Genomic DNA, 27,682 nt, shown 5'->3' on the forward strand with positions numbered 1-27,682 from the left:
GAAACACAAACGGCCAGTTTCCACAGGTGAGTCAGGAGTGTTAGTGGCACCATGTGATGTTACAAAGTATTGTACGAAATGTAACAGACGCTACCATGTCAGTGTAAAAAAAACCAAAAACGCACAAATGTGTTACAGGGCGTTGTGTTCATTGCGGCGAAGATTTGTTACCAGATGCAGAACATAATTGCTACATACAACCTAAAAAAAAAACAGACAAGTACATTTTCTTTGACTTTGAGACACGGTTTGAGAATGGCAAACAAAGTGCCAACTTTGTCTGTGCCATCCCATTTAACGGCGAAGGGTTTACAGATGAAGGGGATGACTGTACTGAAAAACCTTTGAGTAAGTTTAGATGTTCCAAGTATGTAGGTTATACATGGATAGCACACAACGCTGCGGGATTTGACAATTTTATTCTCTTGGAACATTTTTCCAAAGTGCGCATTACTCCCAAATTCACAATGATGGAGTTTAGGCTGATTTGCATGTAGGACGAGTGTTTTAAGCAGATACATAATCCGCTTTTCCACCGTTACCAGGGCCACTCCATGCCGTTCTGCGCTGCTCAGGACTCGTGGGAGCGGTTACCGTTTCCGTTTCCACCGTCGGGCTGCTAAAACCAGGACTAGGAAGTATCTAGTGAGGACAGCAAGTGACACGGTGGATCAGCGACGGCGTCCCGTTGTCAATGTAATATGCGCCAGTTGTTGTGGTCTCTCCCCATACTGTTTTGTTTTTGTTATGTTATGTTTCATTGGCTGACAAAACGGACAAGGATTCTGTGTATTTTGCTGTTTTTGGTTTTTCTTTTTAGCGTATCCTCCACTGACCATCACTGTTGCATTAATTCAAAAAAGTACTAACTAACGCTTACATTACAGTGTGAAGTATTCACATTATATAATACCACTAACCTATTTAAGACACTCAATCCAAAAAATAACATGTATAACCAAAATATTTTGGGCAGTAATACTTACATAGCAATGATGAAATTTTATCTGTGTTCAGACAGAGACAGTAAATCAACGATTCAATCCGCTTCTGTTTTGCTCCAGAAAACGATGTCAGATAGGTCTATCAGCAAATATACGGCTTAGCTATGCCCAGAAGTCCTCAATAATAATTGTATTTTCCAAGAAATTACGAAAAATCGTTAACAACGTTTCGTTAGGTGCAGCGTCTTAATGCGTAAGTGAATGCGATAAGAAAATTTTCGGTTACGCTGACCTATAAAACGCTATTCCAGAAGCAAAATTAGATATGCTATACATCGTTAGAAAGCTTATACTGTCACCTACTGAATAAATGAATTGTCAATCAAGCCAGACTGTACTAAAAACGGCGACAATGCCATAAACGGTACGTGTAGTATTATGCACAGCTATTTTGAATGTACCCAGGCATCACAAATGCACGAAATATTTCAAAAACATATTGTCCAAGACAATATATGACCACTCGGTCTCAAAAGGGACATCTCTAGGCGTAAAACCAATGGTAAGGTGTGGGAAAGAAATATATATATACTCAAAAGCACAAACCCAATGTATATGGGAAAGGAATGTATTCAAGAGCACCAGCCGCCACCTCCATGATGGATTATATGGCCAGCAAAGGAAGGGGTGCACAGAGCGGACAAAGGTCGACCTGAACCATAAGATTAACAACCTGCAGCAGTAAGCGCTTCATACCAAAAACACATGCAGTAAGAACAAACACGTAATGCAAAAGCAGCTTCTGCCATGCAAATTAAGCATTTTACGCAAGCATATAACGTAAAGCGAACGCAGCTTCTGCCTTTCACGCAAATGTGTCGTCAGAATAAAAAAATTAAAAAAAAATAAAGAAAGGAAGGGGCTCATAAATATTGGTGTCAAAGAATTGGGAAATAATGGTGTCAAAAACAGGAGCAACAAAGAAAATAAGTGGGAAGTACTAAGTTTAAGCTCCACAACAGGAGGGGCTATCAAAAATGGATAAAAAGAAGCATTTAGCCCCGGGGGATTTTAGTGTGTGTCTTTGGAGTGCTTGGAGAGTGGTTGGAGAACGAGTGGATGTATTGTCTTTACTTTGTGAGTGACTGTTGGTTGTACTGCGCAGATCAGCCCGGGTTCTTGTATGTAATCTTTGATTCACCTACAATAAACCCAGTTACATCAGACTCCGAGAAGTGTGTATACTTTGAAGAAGTGTACAACAGTGTGGAAGAGAGCGACCCCAGCACTTCTGGCCCAGGCCGGGGCCCGTTTTCTCCTGCCCACAAAGGTTATGTATTTATTCCATATTTAGTCCCAGATATTGACTGTAGAATGACATGGTATCATTTTTTAAAACTTTGTCCCATTTATTTAGTTATTCAGTGAGCAGCGTTTTCACTGCTGTATATCTTATGGCTATTGTCGGGTTTATCTTGTTGCTATGACGGAATACGATTTTTGATTGACATTTTTATTTATATTCGCTTCTCCACCGACCTAGCTTACAGAAGAGGACGTGAAGAGACTGTATGCGGAGTCACAAAACTGACGTGATGTGAAACCAATCAGTGAATACGTCATTAAGCCTGTCCACCCGAACGGTTCTGCTGCATTGAGCACAGCTGTCCAACTGTGCCAAAAATATTGTGCTGGGCACTGTTTGTAATCATTCTGCGCCAAACCGTTTCCAGATGGAAACGCCATTGGAACCGTTCCTCTCCGTGCTCAGAACCGTTCGGCCCTGCAGTGGAAAAGGGGCTATAGATAGCTACTCGTTCATCCTTACGCGTCTTGCTAAAACGGCCGCAGCGTTAAATCTGAGCACTGTGGAGAAAGGGCATTTCCCGCACAAATTTAACAAGCAGGAAAATGACAACTACCGAGGCCCTCATTCCGACAAACATTACTATGGTTATGAGGCCATGTCGGATATGTGAGGGAGGGTAAGTGTGAAGACCAGACGCAACCAAACAGGGGATTACCGAAGTTACCGAAGGGCACTCCGGTAACCACTAAGTCTTGTGAGACACGAAATAGGAAGAGGGTGCTATACTCGTAAGGAACGTATCCCAAATAATGACTAATAAACCCCTAAACGGGTATCATTACATTACATTACATTCATTTGGCAGACGCTTTTATCCAAAGCGACGTACAAAAAAGTGCATTTCATGGTCGTAGGCAACTGCTAAACACGGGTTCAGTAAGGTACAATACATATTTTGTACAGCTATTTCTAGCCGAGAACAGTGAACACTATTCTGGCCTAACATCTGCAAAGCCAACTAGGCAGAAGAATAAGCTACAGTATTAGGACAAATACAAATTACCAAGAAGTGCTGGGATGGGGCAACATGTAACAAGTGACAGGAAAAGGGGTTTTTTATATAAAAAAAAGCTGGCAGGCTTGCAAGGAGAGAGTTGCAGTAATCAAGGCGAGAGGTCACCGTAGCCTGGACGAGCAGCTGGGTGGAGTGCGTCGTCAAGTATGGTCGAATCCTTCTGATGTTGTACAGAAGGAATCTGCAGGACCGTGATGTTGCCTTGATGTGCTCCTTGAGGTCCAGTTGGTCATCCAGGACCACCCCCAAGCTCTTGGCAGAGTGAGAGGCAGTCACTGTGGTGCCATCAACCGTGATTGAGAGCTCACGAAGTAAGGAGGTCTTGCACGGGAAGAAGAGCAGCTCAGTTTTGTTGAGGTTGAGCTTCAGATGGTGGCTGGCCATCCAGGTGGAGATGTCAGCCAGGCAGGAAGAGATCTTATCATTGACCTGTGTGGCCGAGGGGGGGAAAGAAAGGAAGAGTTGTGTGTCATCTGCATAACAATGATAGGAGAAGCCATGTGAATTAATGACTGAACCAAGAGATCTGGTGTATAAGGAGAACAGCAGAGGACCCAGTACAGATCCCTGCGGCACTCCCGTAACAAGTGGATGAGAAGCAGAGGCAGACCCCTTCCAGGTGACCTGGTAGGTCCTATCTGCAAGACAGGGCAGTCCCAGCAATTCAGATGGTACTGGACAATAGTCCAAATTGGGCACAAAACCTTCCGAGCATTCTAATGTCCTTGAGAGGTGTTAGTCATAAAACCACTGGCTACAGTCCATATGAATTGATGACGGGAAGAAAAATGCAGATGCCAGAACATTTGTGGTTAGAAATGCCAGGACCCCTAGCAGAGGGGTGGAATACAGAAATATTTCTAAAAAAAAATCTCTCCCCACTATTTATCATCAAGCTGCACAACAAATTGGATTATGCCAAAAATACAAAATGTACTATGACAAAAATGTGAAAGAACAGAAATTTGAGTTGGGAGATGAAGTCATGATAAAAAAACTATCACGAAGGTCCATGGTCAGCCAACTGGAGAGGACCATGTACCAATACGCATACAGAGCCAACAGATCAACAGATGACGCCATTGCCACTGCCCTCCACACTGTACTGCTCCACCTAGAACAACGGGGAGCTTATGCACGTCTGCTGTTTGTGGATTACAGCTCTGCATTTAACACAATCATACCCAGCAGACTGGTCTCCAAGCTGTCCGACCTAGGCTTCGAACACAACATCTGCCTTTGGATAAAGGACTTCCTAACAGACCGGCAGCAGTCAGTCAGGATGGGTCCCCACCACTCTCCCACTCAGCACAGGGGCTCCACAAGGCTGTGTGTTGAGCCCCCTCCTCTACTCTCTGTACACCTATGACCGTATACCAACCCACAAAACTAACACAATCAAATTTGCATACGATATGACAGTGGTGATAAGTCAGCTTACAGAGAGTAGGTACAGAGGCTAACAGACTGGTGCTCAGAAAACAACTTGGCACTCAACACCAAAAAAAACAAAAGAGCTTATCATTGACATTACATTACATTACAGGCATTTAGCAGACGCTCTTATCCAGAGCGACGTACAACAAGTGCATTAGTTCAAGGTGCAGAGGTGCAAAAGAAACACACTAGAGTGAAGTAAAGATCGTAGTGCCAGAAGTGACCACATAGATCAGGACTCCAATCCTGTAGAGTAACCTGTTCAGCAAACAACAATCCTACCAAGTACAAACTAGCACTGGAATCACATTTTCCTAATCAGACAAAAACAATCCTGCCAAATAAAAACTAACGTAATCGTATTAGCCTAACTAGGTACATTGAGCTAAACTATAGGCTAGGGAGGGGTGGGGAGAGGTGCAGCCTGAAGAGATGAGTCTTTAGTCTGCGTTTGAAGGTAGTCAGATTCTCTGCTGTTCTGACCACCACGGGGAGGTCATTCCACCAGCGAGGGGCCAGGACAGACAGCAGACGGGAGCGGGAAGTACAGACGCGAAGAGGGGGAGGTGCCAAGCGTCCAGAGGTGGCAGAACGGAGAGGTCTGGCTGGTGTGTAGGGTCTAATGATCCTCTGGATGTACCCTGGTGCTGACCCCTTAGCTGCCTGGTATGCAAGCACCCAGGTCTTAAATTTGATGCGAGCCATAACAGGCAGCCAGTGGAGGTCAGTGAGCAGGGGGGTAACATGGGAATGTCTGGGGAAGTTGTAGACCAGACGCGCTGCAGCATTCTGGATGAGCTGCAGGGGTCTGATAGCGGATGCTGGCAGACCAGCCAGCAGTGAGTTGCAGTAGTCCAGGCGGGACAGGACCATCGCTTGAACCAGGAGCTGGGTTGCATAGGTGGTGAGGAAGGGGCGGATTCTCCGGATGTTGTACAGGAAGAACCTGCACGTTCGACTCACCGCCGTGATGTTCTGGGAGAGGGACAGTCTGTTGTCCATCACCACTCCAAGGTTTTTTGCGGTGGGTGATGATGACACCATGGTGTCCACTAGGGAAATGGAAAAGTCAAGAAGGTTAGAGGATGGAGCAGGGATGAAGATCATCTCTGTCTTACCTGGGTTCAGCTTAAGATGGTGGTTATCCATCCAGCTCTGGATGTCCCTCAGGCATTGACTTTAGGAAGAAGCAGGGTGACCATCCCCCACTGCACACAAATGGAGGAAGAGTGGATAGAGTCTCCAGTTTCAGGTTCCTGGGCACCCACATTTCAGAAGATCTCATGTGGACAACCAACATAAACTCTCTGGTTAAGAAGGCACAACAGCGGCTTTACTTCCTAAGAACACTCAGGAAAGTCAACCTGCCACAACAGCTGCTAGTGTCCTTCTACCGCTGCTCCATTGAGAGTGTCCTGACACATGGGGTTCTAGTGTGGTATGGCAACAGTTCTGCGGCTGACAAGAAGGCTCTGCAGTGAGTCATCAACACAGCCCAGAAGATCACCAACACACATCAGCCTGCCCTGGAAGACATCTATAGCTCCCGTTGCCTGCGGAAGGCATCCTGCATCCTAAAGGACCCATATCACCCCGCCCATCACTTGTTTGTCCTTCTGCCCTCAGGAAAGCGCTACAGGTTCATCAAAGCGCGCACCACAAGATTAACAAACAGTTTCTACCCCAAAACCATCACTACACTGAACTCTGCACTGAAAGTACGCCCCCATAGTCAATATTTATACTGTACAATACCCCTGTGCAATACTGATATTTATTCATATTCATATTTATTTGTGCAATACTTATATTTATTCTGTGCAACAGTGGTATTTATTCTGTGCATTCAGGTACTCTGTGCTTATTTGGTGCATACGTAGGCATAATGGGTATGCGTGTGTGAATTTGTGTGCATGTGTGTCAGAGTGTGTGCACGTGAGTGCACGTGAGTGTGCATGTGAGCTGTATGTAGAGTTTTTATTATTCCTTTTTTTCTTTTATATTTTTATTACCTTGTTTTATCTTGTATATTTGAGCTCCGCTCAGGCAGTGCGCCTGAATTTCGTTGTACGCACCAATACAATGACAATAAAGAAATTCTAATTCTAATTCTGATGGATGAATGTGGGTGTTACGACCCTTCTAGGGGTTAAGGGTGCAATATTTTAAATGATGTTTGATATTTGGCACCAGGAGATGTAACTAAATATATATAAGCTTTCTTGTGAGAATAATGAGAGACACACAAGGCGGACTACGGTGAAAGGGATTTTACTGTGTGGGGGGGGGGGGCTATTTACAAGTATTTACAGACATTTCCAAACATAAAACACGTCAAGACACACGACCGAGACCAGTACAAAAAAAAGGGAGTGGTGCCGAAAATAACAAACAAATACCCTAACTACGATTTTGTAATATAACTAACCTATTAACAATGCAGAAAACAAAACTTGTCTAACTAACCTAACTGTGACCCGCAGTCATAAATACAGGGGGCAACACCACCACTAAACTAATGTATTTAGACAGAGCCCTTACCCTACGTGTCAACACGTGTATAGGGGCCCCCGGAACTTACCTAACACTGGTCTCTGAAGCGAAACAGGGAGGACAAAATTTTAGACAACACAACTCTCTCAAATAACACACACAACCTAGCATTTGCCCAAACACACAGCACAAATGAGGAAACGGAAGGCTCCTGCAGGAACGAAATGGGGACATTTTAAATTGGGAGCTGAGGCATGATTGGGGGAGACATGATTGCAGGAGGGAGTTGATTGGCGGATGGGGGGGATGAGCGGGAGAACTCTGATGATGGACAGCGGGGATGACCAATGGGAATAACGAAGGGCGGCACACGGACTCCTGCGGAAATGACAGCAACCGAGAGAGAGCAGAACGAAAGAGGGGAGAAAAACGCACGCCCGCATCCCACACGCGAACGTAACACTCCCCCACACAAGAACGAACTAAAGTTTGTTCAATACACGATGACAGGGGAATACAATACAACAGTATACAAATCCCAAATCTAGTATCATGCACCCACTAAACACCAGATAGCGCATCCGCTACCACATTGTCCTTCCCCTTCTTATGTTTAATCACAATGTTGTAATTCTGTACAATCAGAGACCAACGCATGAGGCGCTGGTTCTGGTTGTACATCCTATACAAAAAAACCAATGGGCTGTGATCCGTGTAGACGTCAATGGGCACAGAACTAGAGCCAAGATAGACTTCGAAGAACTGCAATGATAATAGCAGCGCAAGCGCCTCCTTCTCAATGGTGGAATATCGTATCTGGTGCTTATTAAACTTCCGGGAAAAAAAACAGACAGGGTGATCAACTCCTTCCGCATCTTCCTGCAGAAGCACGGCACCAGCTCCCAGGGCACTCGCATCAACCTCTAACTGAAACGGTAGTGCGAAGTCTGGGGCAGCGAGCACAGGGGCACTACATAACAACGCCTTAACACTTTCAAAGGCGTGCTGACAATCTGGGGTCCATTCAAAATGTCTAATCACACTGAGGGCACTAGTCAAAGGGGCGACAACCACAGAGAAGTTTCTACAAAAACTTCTATAATAACCTGCCATTCCGAGAAACCGGCGTAGTTCACGCCTTGTGGTGGGCGCAGGAAACTCAGCGATGGCAGCAACCTTCGCTTCAACTGGACGGACCTGACCTCGACCCACCTGTTTCCCCAGGTAGGTTACGGTCGCTTTACCAAATTCGCACTTGGCCAGGTTCAGAGTGAGCGTTGCTTTGCCCAACCTGTCGAACACTATTCGCAATACTTGAATGTGATCGGACCAACTGTCCACAGACTTTACAACCAAATCATCCAAATAAGCATAGCAATCAGGTACACCAGCTAGGACTGTATTCACCAACCGCTGAAAGGTGGCGGGGGCGTTGCGAAGTCCAAATGCCAAAACATTATATTGCAGAAAGTCATCTGGGGTGACGAAGGCAGAAATTTCAGAGGCACGGGGTGTCAAAGGAACCTGCCAATACCCCTTAAGTAGGTCGAGTTTAGTCACGAATTTTGCGGAACCAATGTTGTCGATGCAGTCCTCCATCCTCGGCAGAGGGTAGGAGTCTGGCACTGTAATCGCATTTACCTTGCGAAAGTCTGTACAGAAACGTGCTGTACCGTCGGACTTTGGGACAAGAAGACGGGGTGAACTCCAGGGACTGGAGCTGGGCTTAGCCAATTCATTGTCTAAGAGATACTGCACTTCCTGTTTCATAGCATCCCGTTTTACAGCATTGATACGGTATGGATGTTGTCTAATGGGAACCGAGCCATTCACATCAATGTCATGCTGCAAGACAGTTGTCTGAGAGGGGATGTCACCAAAAAGTGCCGGATAGTCACCGATTAACTGAACTATATCATCGCACTGATTATCTAATAAATGAGCCAGATGGGAAGACAAGTTTAACAAGGACTCAGAGTTTGTTAGTCTAGCGCACTGTTGAGGTGCGTTCCGAAGCACAAGACCATCTTCATCTTCTGCACAACATAGACGGGAGGTTATAAGGGCAGGACTAACAATAGAAACAGGTAATACCTCCTTCCCGTCCTCCGACGGGGGTGTCTCTCTAACATGATATGTTTTGAGCATATTAATGTGGCAAACACGAGACTGGCGCTTGCGGTCGGGTGTTCGGATTACATAATCCGTTTCACTAAGTTTCTCTTCCACAGTGTATGGACCAGAAAAGCGAGCAGATCCAAGAACAGGCAGCAACACCAGGACCTGATCTCCCGGCTTGAAAGAGCGCACTACAGCCTTCTCGTCATACCGACGCTTCATAGTCCCTTGTGAGGAATAAAGCGCCTCTTTGGCAAGCAAGCAGGCATCGTGTAACCGCTCTTTAAACTGACTGACACAATCCAACACATTAGACTGGGAGGACGAGTCATCAGACATAAACTGTTCTTTTAAAACCTTTAAAGGACCTCGTACCGCATGTCCAAACACCAGTTCAGCTGGACTGAACCCTAACGATTCTTGTACCGCTTCTCTCAAAGCAAACAATGCAAAGGGCACAGCCTCATCCCAACCTGTTCCCGTCTCCAGACAGTATTTGCGGAGAGCAGACTTGAGTGTTTGGTGCCACCGTTCCAGTGCACCCTGCGACTCGGGATGATACGCACTAGAAACTCGATGCGTAATGGACAGAGAATGTAAGAACTGTTTAAAGTGCTTGGAAAGAAAATTAGTGCCTTGATCTGTCTGAATAATTTTTGGAAAACCAAATATAGAGAAAAATTTGGTCAGTGCTTTAATCACCGTTTTAGCGGTAATTGTACGCAGAGGAATAGCCTCAGGAAATCTGGTCGCTATACACATAATGGTAAGGAGGAACTGTTGACCAGATTTTGCCTTGGGGAGGGGTCCCACACAATCCACAATTACGTGCTGGAAGGGCTCACCCATTACAGGAATTGGACAGAGAGGGGCCGGAGGAATAACCTGATTAGGTTTTCCAGTGATCTGACAAACATGACATGATCTACAGTGTTTCGCTACAGCATTTTTAAGTCCAGGCCAAAAAAAATGCTTTAGCACACGGTTATACGTCTTTGTAACTCCCATATGACCAGACCATGGGTTTTCATGTGCCAAGGATAACACTTGCGGTCGGTAAGCAACGGGCACTACAATCTGATAGGTCACGCCCCACTCCATACCAGCAGCAACAGGAGAAGACCACTTCCGGATCAACATTCCATTGTCCACAAAATAAGCTACGGTCATCTTTTTGGCCGCTTCGGGTGTGACAGCCGCGTCAAAACACTGACGCAGTGACTGATCACACTGCTGAGCTGAAACAAGATTTTCACGAGTGACAGGCAGTACAAGAGAGGGCAATTCTGACTGTGAATTAAGCGATTGCCTTTCTTTCGCCTCCTCTAGCTCACTCGGTAAGGTCTCAGTTTTAAGCATCTCGCTATGTAAAACTGGAGACTCAGTTTCTGACTCATCAAAAGAGATCATCAGGTAGTCCTCGCAGGTTTCTTGGTCTTGCTCATGGTCAAGCTCGCCGTGGGCAGGACAGTCTGCCACAAGCACCTCCTCAGGGACCACGTCTACCTGCAGCCCTTCCTCTGCTCCTTCCAGTGACATCACACAGGTCTCTATGGCGACCTCCTCCTCATCAGTGCACTGCACGTATTCGGCGACCACGTCCTCGATGGCGTCCTGGATCACCAGCTCCTCTGGGTTGAAGCCATGCACTGCTACTTCCTCCCCATCCACCTCTGACACAAAGACCGTCTCCTGCAGCTCCACCAGAATCTCTTCCCCCCGGGCATCCCCCTCATCTGATCCGTGGAATATGATCTTGGGCTCTTGAGAGTGCAGTGCCAGCCCTGTCACATCGTCATCCATCCTCCTGACACCACATCAGATATCGGTTCGTTAAAGGACGGCCTCTGTCTTTCAGACGCTTTCCCAGGCCGTCCAGGTTTCCCCAGACTTGGGCAAAATTCAATCGGGAGTTTGTGTTGGTGGGGCGGGCCGCTGAAGCTCAGGGAGGGAGGGGCCAATTTATAATCAATTTATAAGATCTGCTGCTAGACAAAAGGGGGTAGGACCACACTGAAGTGGTATCATGTAGACCAACTGAAGAAATACAATAAAATGTAATGCCATGTATAACTATTTATGGGTTAAAACTATTTTTGTTTTGCTTCTCTTTATTTCAGAAATCCAGCATAAATATGTGGGAGGTCCTCTTGACAATAATGCTACTATTGATGGCGATGACACAAGAGTGCCCAGAGCAGCGCCCAGCACCTCTGTCTGGGATAATTGCAAGACCACACCAGGGCGCCCTGATCAACAATGTCCAGTGGGTCCATATTCCAGTCCTGGTGAACTTGACAGCATAGTCTCCAGATCTGGACGAGCATTGCAAGGGGGAGAGCGTGACCCAGATGTACAAGGACCTCATGACAACAGCATTCCTGAAATACCATGACATGGTGGCTGCCAACTTCCAGAACGACAGCCCAACCCCCACACCTACCAGACGAAAGCTGCTCGGGTTCCTGGATGGTGTTCTAGGAGCAACGGGAACCGGATTAGGTGTTTCAAATTGGATGGATATCCTACAAATGCAAAGGAATGAACCAAAACTGAAGGAGTTTATTGCCGCTCAGGTCCTACAGACTGACACTTTCTTACAAGAGGGCCTAAAGGAGGAACAGGACACAGTAGGAAATATACATACCATTGCATCTGCACTGTAAATCCTTGCTGACAGGGCCAGGAAAGCATTTAAAACCATTCACAAAGAATTATACTGTGCCAAGTTTTCCTCAGTTAAATATCAAGAGATTTCACACATACTCCAGGATATCCAGGCTGGCAGAGTGCCAATAACTCTCTTCACAGAGGAGGTTGTTATGAAATGGTTTGGACTAAACAAATGTTTCAGCACATCCTCTGACAATTTCAAAGACTTCATGACTAACCTTGACAAATGCAAACTGCCGATTCCATATAGTAATCTAATCCAAATGGCGAGGATCACCTCCCATCCTACCCCGGCTGGATTTTACAGCCCATTCTGTTAAGGTCCTCTCATGGGGGGTATCAATTTGCCCTTCTCTCCAAAGGGAGGAAAACCACCAAAACAAAGCAAAACGATTCCTTCCATACCAATCATAAAATGATGGAATGAGACTGTGTTTAACAATTTACAGTACAAAACATGGGCATGTTCTGCTGGAAACTCTCCCACAGTTTGGATATTTCATGAGATAAATGTATGCCATGCTAGTAACTGTTTCTATCCCTGTCTTCCAACCTGAGCAGGTAATGGACAGAATTGTAAAGCTTGAGAGTATTGGCAGTTTATAAGGAAATGTGCTAAAGGAGAGAAAAGACATTCCAAACTTCATAACCCAACTAAAAACAGGTGAATGGAGGGCTGTAGACACAGTGCTGTGAGAAAACCCCTTATGGATATTTCTGTGATTGTGGAATGGCAGAAACCAACAGTAAAGTGTGCGATGTAAATCTGACACGTACATAATAACTTCACCAGAGTAATCATCAAAGATAATGATGTTTGCATAACTACAACACATACACATTTTTACCTTTCCATCAATGGTAGTCTTACACAATGCCAGATCAATAATATTTCATTTTGCATGACTCCCCCTACAGCCTATTCCATTGGGCCCTACCACTTTCCATATGTAAATACCACACGTCACATTTTGTCTACTAGACCTGAGGATGAGTTAGGATTTGTAGAAGAAATCCCAGAATTTGATTTTGAACTACCCAAGTTGGACAACATGTTAATGGCAATGGTTAAAGACAATCATATCATCAAAGGGTAAGGATGGTACTCTCATCAATCAAATGCATGATGGAGATGTAGACCTAGCCTACTCAAGTGCATTGTGGGAATTGACATTTAAAGCCGCTGTATGCATCTGTTTAATACTGATTTTGTCACTGCCGGTATTGAAAGTAAATTTTGTATATTTTCATCACATTCGAGAATGTCCTTTTTTCCCCTCTTTTCCCCCTTTTCAGAACCCGCTGCCATTTGCCGTTCCCACCGCCCTTCATATTCATCCTGCTGGTCCCTGCCTACCTTCCCACAAATCCAAAGACCACACCTGATTTAAATTACCTGCTGGCCATCCTGTATTTTGCATTACACTCAGTTATTTATCTGTATCGTGAATCATTGGTTGTGTGTATTTGTACTGCGTGTTAATCCCTGGTTGTATCGCGAGTAGTGTACCCGTTTCCCTTGTTTTACCCTGTTTGTTACCGTTCCATTTGTCCACCACGCTGAGGCATTGGGACAGGTAAGAGAGACCTTTACATACTTGCACATAGGATTAACAGGTTTTACTGTATAGACACTTGTCTAGGAGTGGTTGCTACCATCTGTATTTAAGTTTGTTAGCCAGAGTAGTTAAGTAGGCTATTGATTTGGATGTCCCTAGGTAGGTAGTCTTCTACATTTGGTTATAGCTTGTTAATTTCTTTGGCAACACACAGGATACAAATCCTCTGTTGTATGTGTGTCTGTAAATATTGTACATACCGTTTTATAGCCTGTCACCATCTTCACTGTTAACAATGGTGTTTAATCAGTGACAAGTAAACCCTTTCACTTCCGGAAACCAAATATAAAATGAAAAACACAAACACAAAACAATGACAAAATTCCTAATTCCACTTGGAGTTTTCCCTATCTCACAGTGGAGTTTTCCCTATCTCACAGTGGAGTTTTCCCTATCTCACACTGGACCCTAACTACCCACCCTGGCAGCTAAGCTACTTGCCGGGATAAACACGTACAACAAAAGACACGTCTCGTAACAGGCCAGGGTCAAACATAACTCAGTTAGCCCTTTGAAAAAATAATTAAGTAAAAATATGTCATTTGTGAAACCTTTTACTGCCACCTGCCAACCTCACTCCGTCATATTCTCTCCCAGCTCCCACACACAGCTCAGGTGTGAGTCCTCCTTTTATTAGGGCTTAATGAGGTGACTGCCTTCAGCTGTAGGCACCTGTCTGCTGCTGCAGTGAAAAGGGGCGGAGACAACCGTGGGGGAAGTAGTCCCTCTACAATGGTGCCCCTACACAGCATATAAAACTCTATTTGAATAGCAGGTGTTCCTTTGGTTTTAGGTGACAATAAAATGGTCTCCCTCTCTAAAATGTGTGCGTTCCATTACATTTCACTCCTCACCTCCTTTCCTCCACTCCCCCACTACCGTTTGTCTGTTATCCAGAAGTATGAGTAGGAAAGGGGGTAGGAGGCAAGTGGAGGACAGGAGAGCATGAGGGGGTATGCAAATAGATTTTATAGTTTCCTTACCATCGAAAATGATAAATATCATATCAAGTTCCGTGTCAATTATGTTGCATTATTATTATCAAGTTCTGTGTCGATTATGTCACATTATGTACCAGAGGTAGGCTGTATTTCTAGGTTGTTTCATGAAGTGAATGGAAGTGAATTAAAATGAGATTTGGTTCCTTTGGAAGACAGGGCGAAAATAAAATGACTCTACATTATTCATTCAGTTTAGGCAAGGAAACTGGAGCTTAAGATGTTACCAAAGTGAAATACCCCTTCAAGCTCCATTGTTTCCCGACCTATAGTATATCTTCATGAAGGAATGAAACCCATCGACTCACAACTTGATTATATGGTATTTATCATACAGCACATAGGTCCCATGTCAAGAAAGATTTTTTGTTTTATTTAAAATATACTTTTAAATGCAAGAAATCCAGTCTTTTCATTGTCCCAGAGGCAAACTAGATATTTGCATGCCTAATCTGTCCCTCCACTAATGGTATGGGAACATGGTAATGTTGTTACTGACATTGTAAACATTGCCTTATCGATCATTGGAAATGAGCAAAAATATTACTTTGATATTATAATTAGCAACATGATCATGATCGTTTTTATGAGCTCAATAGTAATTCGCCTGGCAAATCAACAGACACAAACTAGCTAGCCAGCCAACTAGTAGCACGATGTAGCCTTGGCTAACGGGCTAACTCAGGATACTCAGGAAGTTTTTATTTGGCCAACTGATGTGAAGCTACCTAACTGGCTGTTAAGTTTCATGTGCCCACACTGTCCATTGGACATCTCTCACAGGGTTTCAATTGCAAAATCAATCGCTGTTTCCAGTGCTATGACTGTATTTATTTTCCCATGACGAAAAAGACCGTTCGGTTTAATTAAAATATACTCTTAAATGCAAGAACAGTGTTTTCATTGCTCTAAAGGTCAACTGCAAATTGTTCCACTAATGGTATAGGAGTGTGGTAACGTTGCTGACATTGTAAACAACCAAGAAGTGGTAGTGGGGCTACATGAAGTATGACAATGCAAAAAACAGTTGAGTTGCCTAGGAGATAAGCCAAAATATCACTATAATATTAGAATTGTCAACATGATCATCAATGTTAGCTTGACAGTAATTCACCAGGTAAATCGACAGACACAAACTAGCCAGCCAGCCAGCAAGCAGTACGATGTAGTTTTTATCTAGCTAACTGATGTGAAGCTGCTCAACTGGCTGCTACGTTTCATTTGCCCAAGCTATCCCCTGGACTGTGTGCATTGTTCATTGGCTCTGTCTCAAGCCACTTTCACACTTTCATTTGCGCCCGATACCCACTGAACCTCTCTTGAGGGGTTTCAATTGCTCTCAGGCTTACTGGATCACTCTCGCGCTAAAATGTTTTTTTTTTCCTCTCACGTTTTTTCTACCGACTTTTGTCCACAACGGTGCGTCATACTCTGAAGCCAGGCTGTGGCCAAGGGTGAAATTTTTATTTATTTTTGCTTGGAAACATATATTGTTTGCCGTATTTACAACATCAGGCATTGAAACCTACAGTCTACTGTTGAAATGTGGGAATTGTGATTTATACTAACTGGCTGCTCTGGAAATGCTCTAATGTTAGGATTTTATGCACTGTCCAAGACCATCATCTGATCAACATTTTGACCATGGTATTTCATGGTATTTTTTGACCATTTTACATAATATCAGTGCATTTATTTACCATATCCTATGATCTAACGAGATATTTTCAAAGAACGACATGGTTATTTGTCAGGCCACAATTATTGATTACATCTTGTGCTTTCAGCCATAAGGTAGATTCCAGGATGCCTCAGGATATCTCAGACAAAATGGCTTACGTTTTGAGCAAATTGAGCCAACAACTCACTAGACCCCATACAGAGGAACATGTTGACCATGTATATTATGAGCTTGAGAATGTTTTGACTATTCTTGCAAGATGTGCAGACCATGTTGTTGTGGATAGCGTTGAGCAGATCTTTCAGAAGTTGGAGAGGGCCCACAGCTTACTTGGCTCACGGCTCCCAGGGAACACTGGACGGAAGGTGCAACAATTTTTTTCCATCGAACAGGAAGAGCTGGAGTACCTCCTCCAGTTTAACTTCAATCTACAAGAAATTGCATGTTTATTTTCTGTAAGCCTAAGCAAGCTTCTTGCATTCATTGTGAAGGTTGTTCCTAAGTTAAACAACTAAGGTTTAACAAAGTAAGGTTTAATTTCTTTTTTTAATGATCTACTCTATGGTGACACATAGTGTCACTGCCATACAGACAAACTGAAATCTAGACGATCGTTAACTGTAGCTACCTAGTTAGTGTTAACATTTTGATAGCTAGCTGGCAAATAGGCAGAATCTGATGATAAATATTAAAATGATTTGTCTTTTCTTTTTTTGTTCATTTTGCTGTTGCCTTTCCAACCAGTAAACGTTTCCAGTGAACTTACTGAAGACCTGGGGTAGTAAAAAGAATGCACCTGTTTTTCCTACCCATGTCTTCCCTTTCTGCTCCTGCACATACTCTGTGATGTTTTCATTGACTCCTCGATACTGATTGCATGGGTGAGGTGAATGCGCTCATTTATGTGACATGGTGGAAATGAAGTGTCTAGGAACAAGGTAGCAATTTCTAGTCCACATACCTGTCAAACTTTCCTATGGTAATCGTGAGCAAAGATCGAGTTAGGAGGGAGAACTTGAATCTAGTAACAAAACTTGATGTTACAACAAAGTGTTTTAGTTTTTGGCTCTTAAGAGGCTTGTCTATTTTTGATAGAATTCTTTTGTCCAAAGTGTAAGGTATGTCTAGGATGATATATCATTCTGTATATGTCATTCTGTATTTATATAATCTAAAACTATTAGAACTGCAAATACCATTATTTTTAATGGAAGAATAAGACCCATTATATTCAAAAATAACAACTAGCGAAAGATTATGAGAATGGTGGTTTGCAGTAATAGACTTTGAATCACTAGTAGGAGCTTTTAAATTTAACTGGGTCAATGCTTGTTTGTCACAGTTCACATCCATGTGGTAGTACTGTTGGGAAGTTTGATTCATTAAAATGAATCAGTAGATTCAAGTCCGTATATCAAAATGAATCAAGTTTTCAAGTCGTTCAAGTCATTTTCGCATACTTAACCATTAATAAAACACTGACTTGTCGAATGTAGTATTCACGTTCTTGTCCTCCCTCTCCGACTCTAACTTGAATACAGCTCCTGGATAATGTAGGTGCTCACAACAATTCAGCATAACAGATGGGAGAAACGATATTTATTTTCTCCCGCCGAGATAATACTAGGTCTATATGCCTCTTTATTAAAGCGCAAGTCTTTTAATCAGCGAAATTACAAGCTCCAATCAGCGCGACAACATCTTTCCCACACACAGCAATTCTCGCATGCTGTGAATTCACCCTTAGTTCAATGACTATCTAAACAGAAGCTACTGCTAAGCAGTTTATGACTATAACACTTGAACATTTTTAGCAACTGTAACGACATTGATTCTGTAATATCAGTCTTAATCTTGCTGTGCCGCCTAGGACTCTGGGTAGTTTATTAAAATTATTCTCTTTTCATATTATTATCACTCTTCTTGACAGTAGTTTCTCGTTTTTTGATCTTGCACTAGGCTACCTTTACTATATTTCAACTCTGATCCATATTTTATATTTCTCTTGATTTGTTGTTGACATAAAGACTGGAAGTTAAGTCCAGCGTCATTTAATTGCTGAATAACAATCAGAAATAAGTCTCATTCAATTGCTACAATCTGTTCATGTTATATAATTAAGGACAAAGCTGTTTCTAAGGACGGACAAAGCTGTTTCTAAGGACAAGCAAAACAATATATCCTGCTATTCTGCATCCATTGGGTTTTGCTTAAAGAAATGCCCCATATACTAATTAATTTTTTTACCAAATCAAAAGAATATGTTCTCATAACACTGTTTAAAAAGTTCATGTTGTCATCAAGGTTGTCATTAAAATCATGCACGTGACATTATTTTTCACAAATCTGAACACTATTTTCGCCAAACATATAACATTTCCTGTTTGTCTCACTTCTGCTCGGATAGGCATTAATAGGCCTATGCTGTACACTTGGCGAGTCGTTCAGTAGGCTACTTTTTGAGTTTTCATACCAATTTAGTCTTTCAGTTCATTTGAGTCATTGAGTCATTCAGTATGCTTCGTACAGTAGAATCATTCAGTTCATTTCATTCATTTGAGTCTTTCAAACTCTGAACGAATTGAAGGAAACAAACGAAAGACCAGTCTGACAGGCTTAGCTCCAGCAGATTAGCACGCAAGCAATTTCTTATAATTTATTTAGTTACATGAATAATATTTGCAATGCCTACAGTGCAAATACTAAAAAAGTCCTGTAGTCATATGCCAGTTTCTTACATTTTGATAATGTATTGTCTTTAGTGATGGGAGTCTTGCAGTGGCTGAACGAAGAACCCAACTTGGTCATGCTTTTCACAGATTTTTGCGCACCATTTAACCTGCATTAAAAAATAAAAGGTGCGCAAGTTTGGTGATGCAAGTTGCGAAATCTTTTGCAACCAACAAAGGATTGATTATAATAATGTGCCAGAAATACTATTGTCTCGGCAAAAAAGCAAAAATGAATTTTCATTGCAAACTTTCTTTTTTAGTTGGCAATGAAATACTGAGAGATCCCATATATACAACAGGTTAAACTATACATGTCCTGGATCAAAAGCTTCTTTACCACAAGAAGTGCATAAAATCAAAGGGTGGATACGCAGAACTACTAAAGGTCTATGAAGTAAAAAGTCAGCAGTGTACCCAGTGTCTCCAAATCTATCCAAAATGTATAAATTATGCATTACTTTAAATCACAACATAATCATGTATTTCACTACCAATCAACTGTTTTGACTCAAGAAACTCACTTTTGTATCATTTTCAAGTGAGAATTACAAGCTTTCTATTGGCACAGTGGTCTAAAATATCTGGGGGTCCAGAAACATATGCAGAATCTCTCCAAAAATGAATTAAATGCTTTTTGTCCATAATAAAGCATATAAATGAGCCCCATGAAGTTTAAGATGAAACATTGATATCAGATTTAAAAAATCATTCAAAAACATTGTCACATAATGTGGTACAGTACCTATATGTAATCATTAACTTGTGTATGTTTTTCTGTCCTCTACAGTATGTAATATTTTCTTGTATGGGGATGGGACGACATGAAAACAATATTCAACCATCCACCACGTTTTGGCGATGTTCCAGCTTTCACGTCACATCCAGTGCTTGAAGCACAAACCCTACTTAGCTACCAATGTTACAGTGTGAAATATTCTCATTATAAAATACCACTAACCTATGTAAATACACTTAACTTCAAAAATAATGTATATAACCGAAATATTTTGATTACTTACATATGCACGGACAGAATCAATGCCGTCGTTCTCTTCTGACTTAGCCCAGAAAACGGTATATATGCTCAGAAGTTCTCTAGAATAATCTTATTTTCCAAGAAATGACGAAACTCAGCGATAAAGTTTTTGCCGGATGCAGTGTCCTACTGCTACCATGAAGTGAATACGTAAGGCTGCGATAAGACAAAACATACGGTTATGCTGAGCTGTAAAATGCTATTCCAAAAGTAAAACTAGACATATTATACATTGTTAGAAAGCTTATTCTGTCAGCCAGATTGTACTACAAAGGGCGACAACACCGTGAACGTGTGGTATTTCGCACAGCTATTTAGTCAGCTACCCAGGCATAAAAAATGTGCGTATATATTATCTAAGGCAATATATGACCACTCAGACTCGAAAGGGCCATCTCTGTGTACAACCAATGGTAAGGTTGTATATTTATTCTATATTTAGTCCCAGATATTGACAGTGGAATGACATAATATAGTTCTACTATAATTCCTCTTTTCTATTTCAGTGTTCAGTGAGCAGAATTTTTCACAGCTGTACTGGCATACCTTCAGTTATTGTTGGCTTTATCTTGTTGCTATGACAGAATACAAATTTTTAGTGGTGAAAGAATATTTTTACGAATGCCCAGATAGACTATTGTCCAGTGTGTCAGGCTTGGGGGGTGTAGTTACAGATGAGACCGCAGGGAGGGGGTGCTTGGTAAATGGACTACGGGCACGACTATGGTGACGCTTTGAAACTTTGTCTTGAATAGTTGTCCTGAATCGTCTACTAATAAAGCTAGAACACAGAGTCTGTGTTTTCAACTCATAGTTTGGTTGTCATAGGGTAGTGAGATGTCTTTTCGGTTTGTATGGCTTCATCGCCTCGTTTGACAAAATTTTCAGTCCTCCATCACCGTGTTCCAGGAATCCAAATTCAATATAACGTTAATCAAACTTTATGTATTTACACTTTTTAGCACTAGATGCTTCTCTTTCAAGATCTTTCATTTGAGGACGTACCAGGCCACGGGTTTTTCGGAAATCTGTCCATTTCGACTAAGCTCACAACCATTAGGCTGCATTCCAGATCATGCGGCTAGCCTGTGTCAAATCATTTTGTTTTGTGATGAGTGTCATTTGTGATTGGTGGGCTAGCTAGCAAACATATTTTTTCTTTTTTTTTTTTTTAGCTAGAATTCTATGAATGTATTTTATAGAAATGCACAGCCTAGAAAACAACATTTAATCATTTTATTTCATAAATAAAATAAAATATGTTTTGTGTGTTTTACACATCTTAAAGGTGAATTCCAGATTTTTTTTGCGACCCCTAGTTTGAGAACCACTGCCTTTACCCCTAGCCATCACTCATCCCAAACATATTTTTAATTAAACTAAAATAGATTCCAAATTCATGATTAAGTACGGCGTGTCTTATATTAACAACTTATATTTTGAACTATGTACATTATTTTTAACCCTCTGTTTAATTATAACAAGTCTACTGATTTTCTTTACTGTTTTTTTTTTTTTTTTTTACGTGTTTACTTTTCATTGAGCCCATTTGGAAATCTGGAGTTTATTATTTTGATCCACTGTCTTTCTTAAAATTTTCTTTCTCTTTTTGTCCAATTTGGATTGTGAGCTAGACTTCTGATAAAAATTTTACTTTTTAGTTTTTCGTGTCTTGTAAATTCTTCTACAGATTTTTTTCTGATGTTTGATATTGTATATGCGTGAATTGAGCCAGGTTTAATTGTGGTTCCCGTTTCTCCTACATATTGTTTCTTGCAGTTCATACTCATGATCAAGTAAACAGTTTTTCCTTTTTAGGGGAACATTTTGTGTTATATTGTAGGAATCTTTTGTCTTGTAATTTTGTATGATATTTTTGAATGGTTATAGTTTTTGTTTGGCGGGGGGTCCAGTTTACTGTGCGGTATATAGATCTTTTAGATTTCTGTTTCTCTTGTATGCTGAAAGTTTCCATTATATCGGTTTTGCCCAGTATATGTTCCAGATTGTTTTTTAATGCTATATTTGCCCTAGAAGTGTATTTGGAGAATACTGATATAAGGAGGATAATTGTCTTGTGTTGTGATTGTGTGTCTGAGGTTTCTTGTTCCCTTTGGTTTTTAAGCCAATCTTGTTGGATGGATTTCAGAAATGTTCTGGAATATCCTCTATTTCGCAGTGCTTGGAAAAGGGTTTTGATGGCCGCTTGGGAGTCCGAATCCTGTGTGCAGATTCTTTGAAAATGGATTAGTTGTGATTTTGCGATTCCTCTAAAAGTAGGTTTTGGGTGGAAACTGTGTTTATGTAGTAGTGCGTGAGTGTCTGTTGGTTTGAAAAAAACTTTTATATCTAATTTATTAGTTTTGTGAAAATACTGGCCTTTGTAGCTGGATGTATCAAGGAAGTCAATTTCCTTATTCTGTAAGGTGTATTTTATCTTAATTGATTTGTGATGAGTGTTCTTAATATATATAAATTGTTTTAATTGTGTTTCTGTGTGTGTCCATGTACCCCAAATATCACCCAGATATCTGTAGTAATGTGTGGTTAATAGATCACATTTGGGAAATAGTGTCTCTTCCCAATACGCCATATATACATTTGCATATGCTGGAGCAAATGTTTGCCTTTGATTTTTAAAAAGAATTTTCCATTAAATTCAAAATCATTTTTGGTAGGACTTAATTGTAATAGTTCTGGTAGAATATTTTTGGGCCTGTTTTTGTCCTGATACTTGTTGAAGCATTTTCTGATTGCTTGTAGTCCCTTAGTTGTTTCTGTGTTGGTATACAAACTATTTACATCAATTGTGAATAGTAGATTAGAGGGTTCTAATGTAATTTCTTTAATTTTGTTTACAAAGTCATAGGTGTCTTTTATGTTGCTGGTATGTTTGGTAGATAAGGGGTTCAGCCTGTAGTCCAGGTATTCCACCACTCTATAGCTTTCACTATTGCAGTCGGAAGTGATTGGTCTTCCTGGCGGTGTTTGAGGTGTTGGTCAACTGTCTGGAGATTTATGAATTTTCGGTAAGAGGTAAAAGCATCTAGGCCATGGGGTATCTTCTCCGTTTAGGTATTGGGCCTGTTTTGGATTTAAGAACCTTTCGTGTCCCAATTCATAATTTTTTTTGATGTATTAATGGGATTGAATCCATGTATACAGGTTGTTCTAATCTTTGATATAATTCTGAGTGCTTCCTTCACATATTCTGTTCGATCCATCATCACTGTGGCACTGCCTTTGTCTGCTGGTTTTATTGCTATATTTGTCTTAGTTATTATAGATTTGTTTCATTTTCTGTTTCTGTTCGGTTTGTCGCTTCTGGGTGGAGTGATATAGACAGGTTTCCAATTGCTTTTTTGTCTTTCAATCAAGGTTTTATTTCAGGTATTTCTTGGGGTGATGGTTCCCAATTGGAAGGGGGCATAAAAGGTACTTTTATGCTTTTTTCTCTTTGTGCTGAATTGAAAAATGCTGCCAATTTTAGTCTACGATCACATTGTGAGACCTCTGCTCATAGTCCTGCTTTTTGCCACAAGGGGATGAATGATAGGCCTTTTTGTAGAATACTAGCCTGTATTGGGGAAAGACTTGAAGTGCACGAGAGGTTCACCACCATTTTGTCTTGTGTTTTTGTAGTTCTTGGGTTCAATGTTCTTTTCAGTATAAATACTCTAACTAATGTTCGCTCATTGCTTCTCCTGCTTTTTGTGTCCAGTGGATCCCATCTTCTGTGGTCCAGAATTTTGAGTCTGATAGTCTGGGGATGCTCTTCCCTGTTTGCTTGTTCAATTAATTGAGCTTCCTAATGTTCTTTTTAATGCCTGTGGGTAGTTGGTGGCTAAAACCTATGACCAGCATGAATATGGTGCAATTGGGAAAGGTGGTTGCTGTTGCCCCAGTATTTTGACTTAGCTGTTTGTTCAGTAATGTTGGGTTGCTTTGTGATCTATTATTTAGACTGAAAGAAAGAACCACTTTCTCTGTGTCCATTGTTCCTGGAGTTTTGTATTTGAGAATATGGTAGACGTGGGTCAGTTGTGCTCTTGGATAACTGTCCTTATGCACTCTGCGGTCCCTTATCTTAGGCATTCTACAGAGGTTGGAATGCCCAAGGATCACCGCTGGTCTTTTCGGTTTCAGGTGCCAATTGCGATGTTTGTCCCCGGCATTTTCATGTCTTGTTAAACCAATTGTTTCCTCCGTTGTTGGAAAGTCAGGTCTTATTGTGTCTCTACTGGGTCCCACAAGGGGACTGTCCTCTGAGGATTGGCTAGTGGTATTCTCAATCTGTATGACTGCTTGTGTCAGTATGGAAGGCTCAGTTGTAGGGGGTGTTGAGGATGTGTCTGTGGAAGATGTGTGGTTGTGTGGGGCGATTCGGGATTGGGAGTACTTCCGCTTTCTTCTGTAGAATTTGATCTTTCATTGTAAGGAATCGGAGAGCTAGATCCGGATGTTGATTGAGGTTGTGCAAATTCACAGTTTGATGGTGTTCCTGCTGTTTGTTCTTCTGGCACGGGATTGTTTCTTGTGTCTTGTTGGTTGTCTTCTGTCTCTCTTGGAGGATTGGTTTCTATTAGTCTTGTAACTGTTTGGGTAACTTCCTGTATGGTGCTGTCATGAATGTGTCTGAGGTTTCTTCTGGCCCATCTGATTGTTACTTCCTAGGCTTGTCTCCAGTGGCTGTAGTTTTCATGATTGCTCCCAGGATTTGGATTGTTTCAGTATAGTGGTCTTCCAGGGTTAGGGTTAGGGTAATGTGAATGGGGAAACCACTAACCTAGCTAACATTAGCTAACTAACACAGCATTTCATATCCCAAATTGTGCACATTATACATAAAGGGACTATCGACCTCTCTGCTTCATGCATGGCAGAAGATGCTTTTGTTCTTCCATCCTTGCACGCAAAGAATGAGGCCAAATTCCCAGAAAGACTGGTAATGCCCAACTTCCAGCACAGAAGAAGAGGACAGTCTGTGTGTGGATCGGGGCACAGGATAAAAGTCTCAACAATAAAAAAGGAAACTCACAAAAGTTACTGAATGCATGCGTGTCACTTGATCTGCAAATACAGATTCAACACTTCACAAGCCATTTTTACATTTGAAAATGTCTTATTGCAAAAAAAATACAGGTGGAAATTGAAAACATGTTTTTGGTTTTCTTATATAAAATATGATATATTTGTGCAAAAGGGACAATATGCATTTAGAAATATGTGTGTAATTCTACAAATCAGTGCACATTCATTTAAATGACAATTTACAAGACACAAATGGAAAGGTATTTGCTTCTGGATAGTAAAACACATTTGTGACTTGTTTCTTATGTATGTATGTTTTGTCAATTATATTGAGACTAATCTTTCCATAGATTTGTACCTTCATTATAAAAGATGGACCGGCGACCTGTCCAGGGTGTATTCCTGGTTCTCGCCCAATGCATGCTGAGATAGGCTCTAGCACCTCCCACAACCCTGACCAGGAATATGTGGTACAGATAATGAATGGATGGATTATCAAAGATAATGCAGGTGTAGGCTATATCATACGTACGGTAACTGATCACATGCAGTATTTTCCTTCCATATATTAGATACGTCTCTGAAAAATTCAACACCATCTTCAACATCGTCATTATAGTTTTTAAAAAACTATTTGAAATATAATTAATCTGTTCCAGATATGTAGGTTGTACAAACAGTTTTAAACTGATGACTCGTACATAATAAAACAAAATAATAGTAATGTAATGATGTCCAAATGTTAGTTTTGACAATGTATTTATTTTAATTACCTACTTTTAACCATGTGTGCAGTTCCCTTTGTTTACTGAACCCTGGGAAGCATGTCAAATCGAAATACTCAAAACTAATCTTTGTACTAGAAGCTAATCTTTCACTTGTCTGCACATATGTTTAAAAAGCTGAAAAAGCCTAAGTAAACTGCCCTTAAAGCTCAGATTACAATTCTTGTAATCCTAGGTCATGGTTTAATACTCTACGTAGTCTGAAACATCGGTTCTGTGCAGGCAACTCTCAATTCAACCCTTTTCTGCATGGATGAGTCAATAACAAGGCTCGTTCATGAGCGGGTGTGCTCGTATAAGCAGTTATGAGTACTGTGACGTAAAACCATGCGGACCAATTTGGAGTGAAATAAATCTTATATCTTTTGTTGGACTCAGGAAATCGGTGCTGGAGAGTAACTGTTCAGTGAAGAATGCGGGCGGGGTGCTCAGCTGGCGGTGTGGGCGCGAGGAATTGCGTGTTATACATTCAAACGACAAAGCGCTTCTCCTCACATTAATACCGCTAATTAAATCAACCGGCAGTAAAGGAAAAATTAGCTGTTCATCCCGTCGCTACACAAAACACTGCACACAAAATGTATTGTCAGTCATTTCGGTGTCACCCCCCGCTCCGAATCGTTTAGTGCTTGACCGCAGCTCCGACTGCATAGTCCCATTCACTGAACTGAAACACGGCCGAACGTTCGGTTCAGCTTGCTAACTAGTGAAATGAGAACGGTCGTTCGTGAAGGATAAGCCAGTGAGCTGAGAATTTAGTTGGATAAAGATTAGTGTGGAAAAAATCCAGTTTACCAAAAACAGCTGACGGTTAGTACCGAAAATGAAAACAGACGAACTGCGGTTCATATTAGCACATTATTTTATTTTAATTGAATTTAGTTTTCCAGTTCAAAAAATGTAGACAGAGCATTTCCCCACAGAATATTTAATAGTCAAAGAACCAAACACTTTCCCCCTATTTTTTAATGAAATGTTTTCGTTTCGATTTTATTCTAAACAATTTAGTTTGAAAGAATGTGTTTGATATGGCCATTTTACTAAAATTCCCAAAATGGGTTGTTTTAGGCCTTGATGCTGATTTCTTTTCGTGTAGCTTGGTTTATTTGCTGGCATCATTCACAACGGGGATCCGTAAAAGCACATTAGAAGTCCTGTGTGTTAACTACTATTCAGCGTCTTTGTTATGTGTACAGAAATTACGTGTTCGGTTGGTGGTGTACGAGCCAAAATCGTGTGTCCCACCGGTGTATTTATATAAACACAATTTGATGAAACAGAAATGCATCGGTCAAGACTACCGTAAATGAAACCAGTTGCATATTTGAAAGGACCCCGGCGAGTACCATTGCAAGGTTAAGACTGTACTTTCAGGGATCATTTCTATAGTTTATAACTGAGAAATGCGTTTCGAAAGTGTTTGGTCTCGCTACCCACAATGACGAGATAATGCATTCCCTTCTGAGCGTGAAGCGAATAGAAAGTGTTGATTTGATCAATTGCTTTTTATTATTGGTGACCGTTCCGATTCTGAAAAGAATACGGAGGTAGGGGATGCGTTCTGAGTGGTTAACCTGCTTGTGGTCAAAAAATTGAGTTTTAAATGTCCATTTTTTTGTTTTGATCGGTGATCTGATGGAACTGTTGGTCTTGTTGAATCATGTATGCTGAAAAATTAATTACGGATACGTGGCGAATGAAGTATGCTTTCAAGTAAGGTTAATTTATAGATGAAGGTTTTAACTTTAGCC

General features: G+C 41.4%; 1 long non-coding RNA gene and 1 other non-coding gene across 2 annotated transcripts in view; both read left to right on the top strand.

Annotated features, from left to right (window-relative positions):
* LOC135243992 (uncharacterized) overlaps window positions 1–27,682 on the top strand; it is a 118,250-nt gene that overhangs the window by 86,798 nt on the left and 3,770 nt on the right. The window lies entirely within an intron of this gene.
* Window positions 27,290–27,501, top strand: LOC135244273 (small nucleolar RNA U3). The gene has a single exon (XR_010326936.1). It is a non-coding gene; the product is annotated as a small nucleolar RNA U3 (small nucleolar RNA).

Source organism: Anguilla rostrata, chromosome 17 (assembly GCF_018555375.3).
Source record: "Anguilla rostrata isolate EN2019 chromosome 17, ASM1855537v3, whole genome shotgun sequence".
Lineage (NCBI taxonomy): Eukaryota > Metazoa > Chordata > Actinopteri > Anguilliformes > Anguillidae > Anguilla > Anguilla rostrata.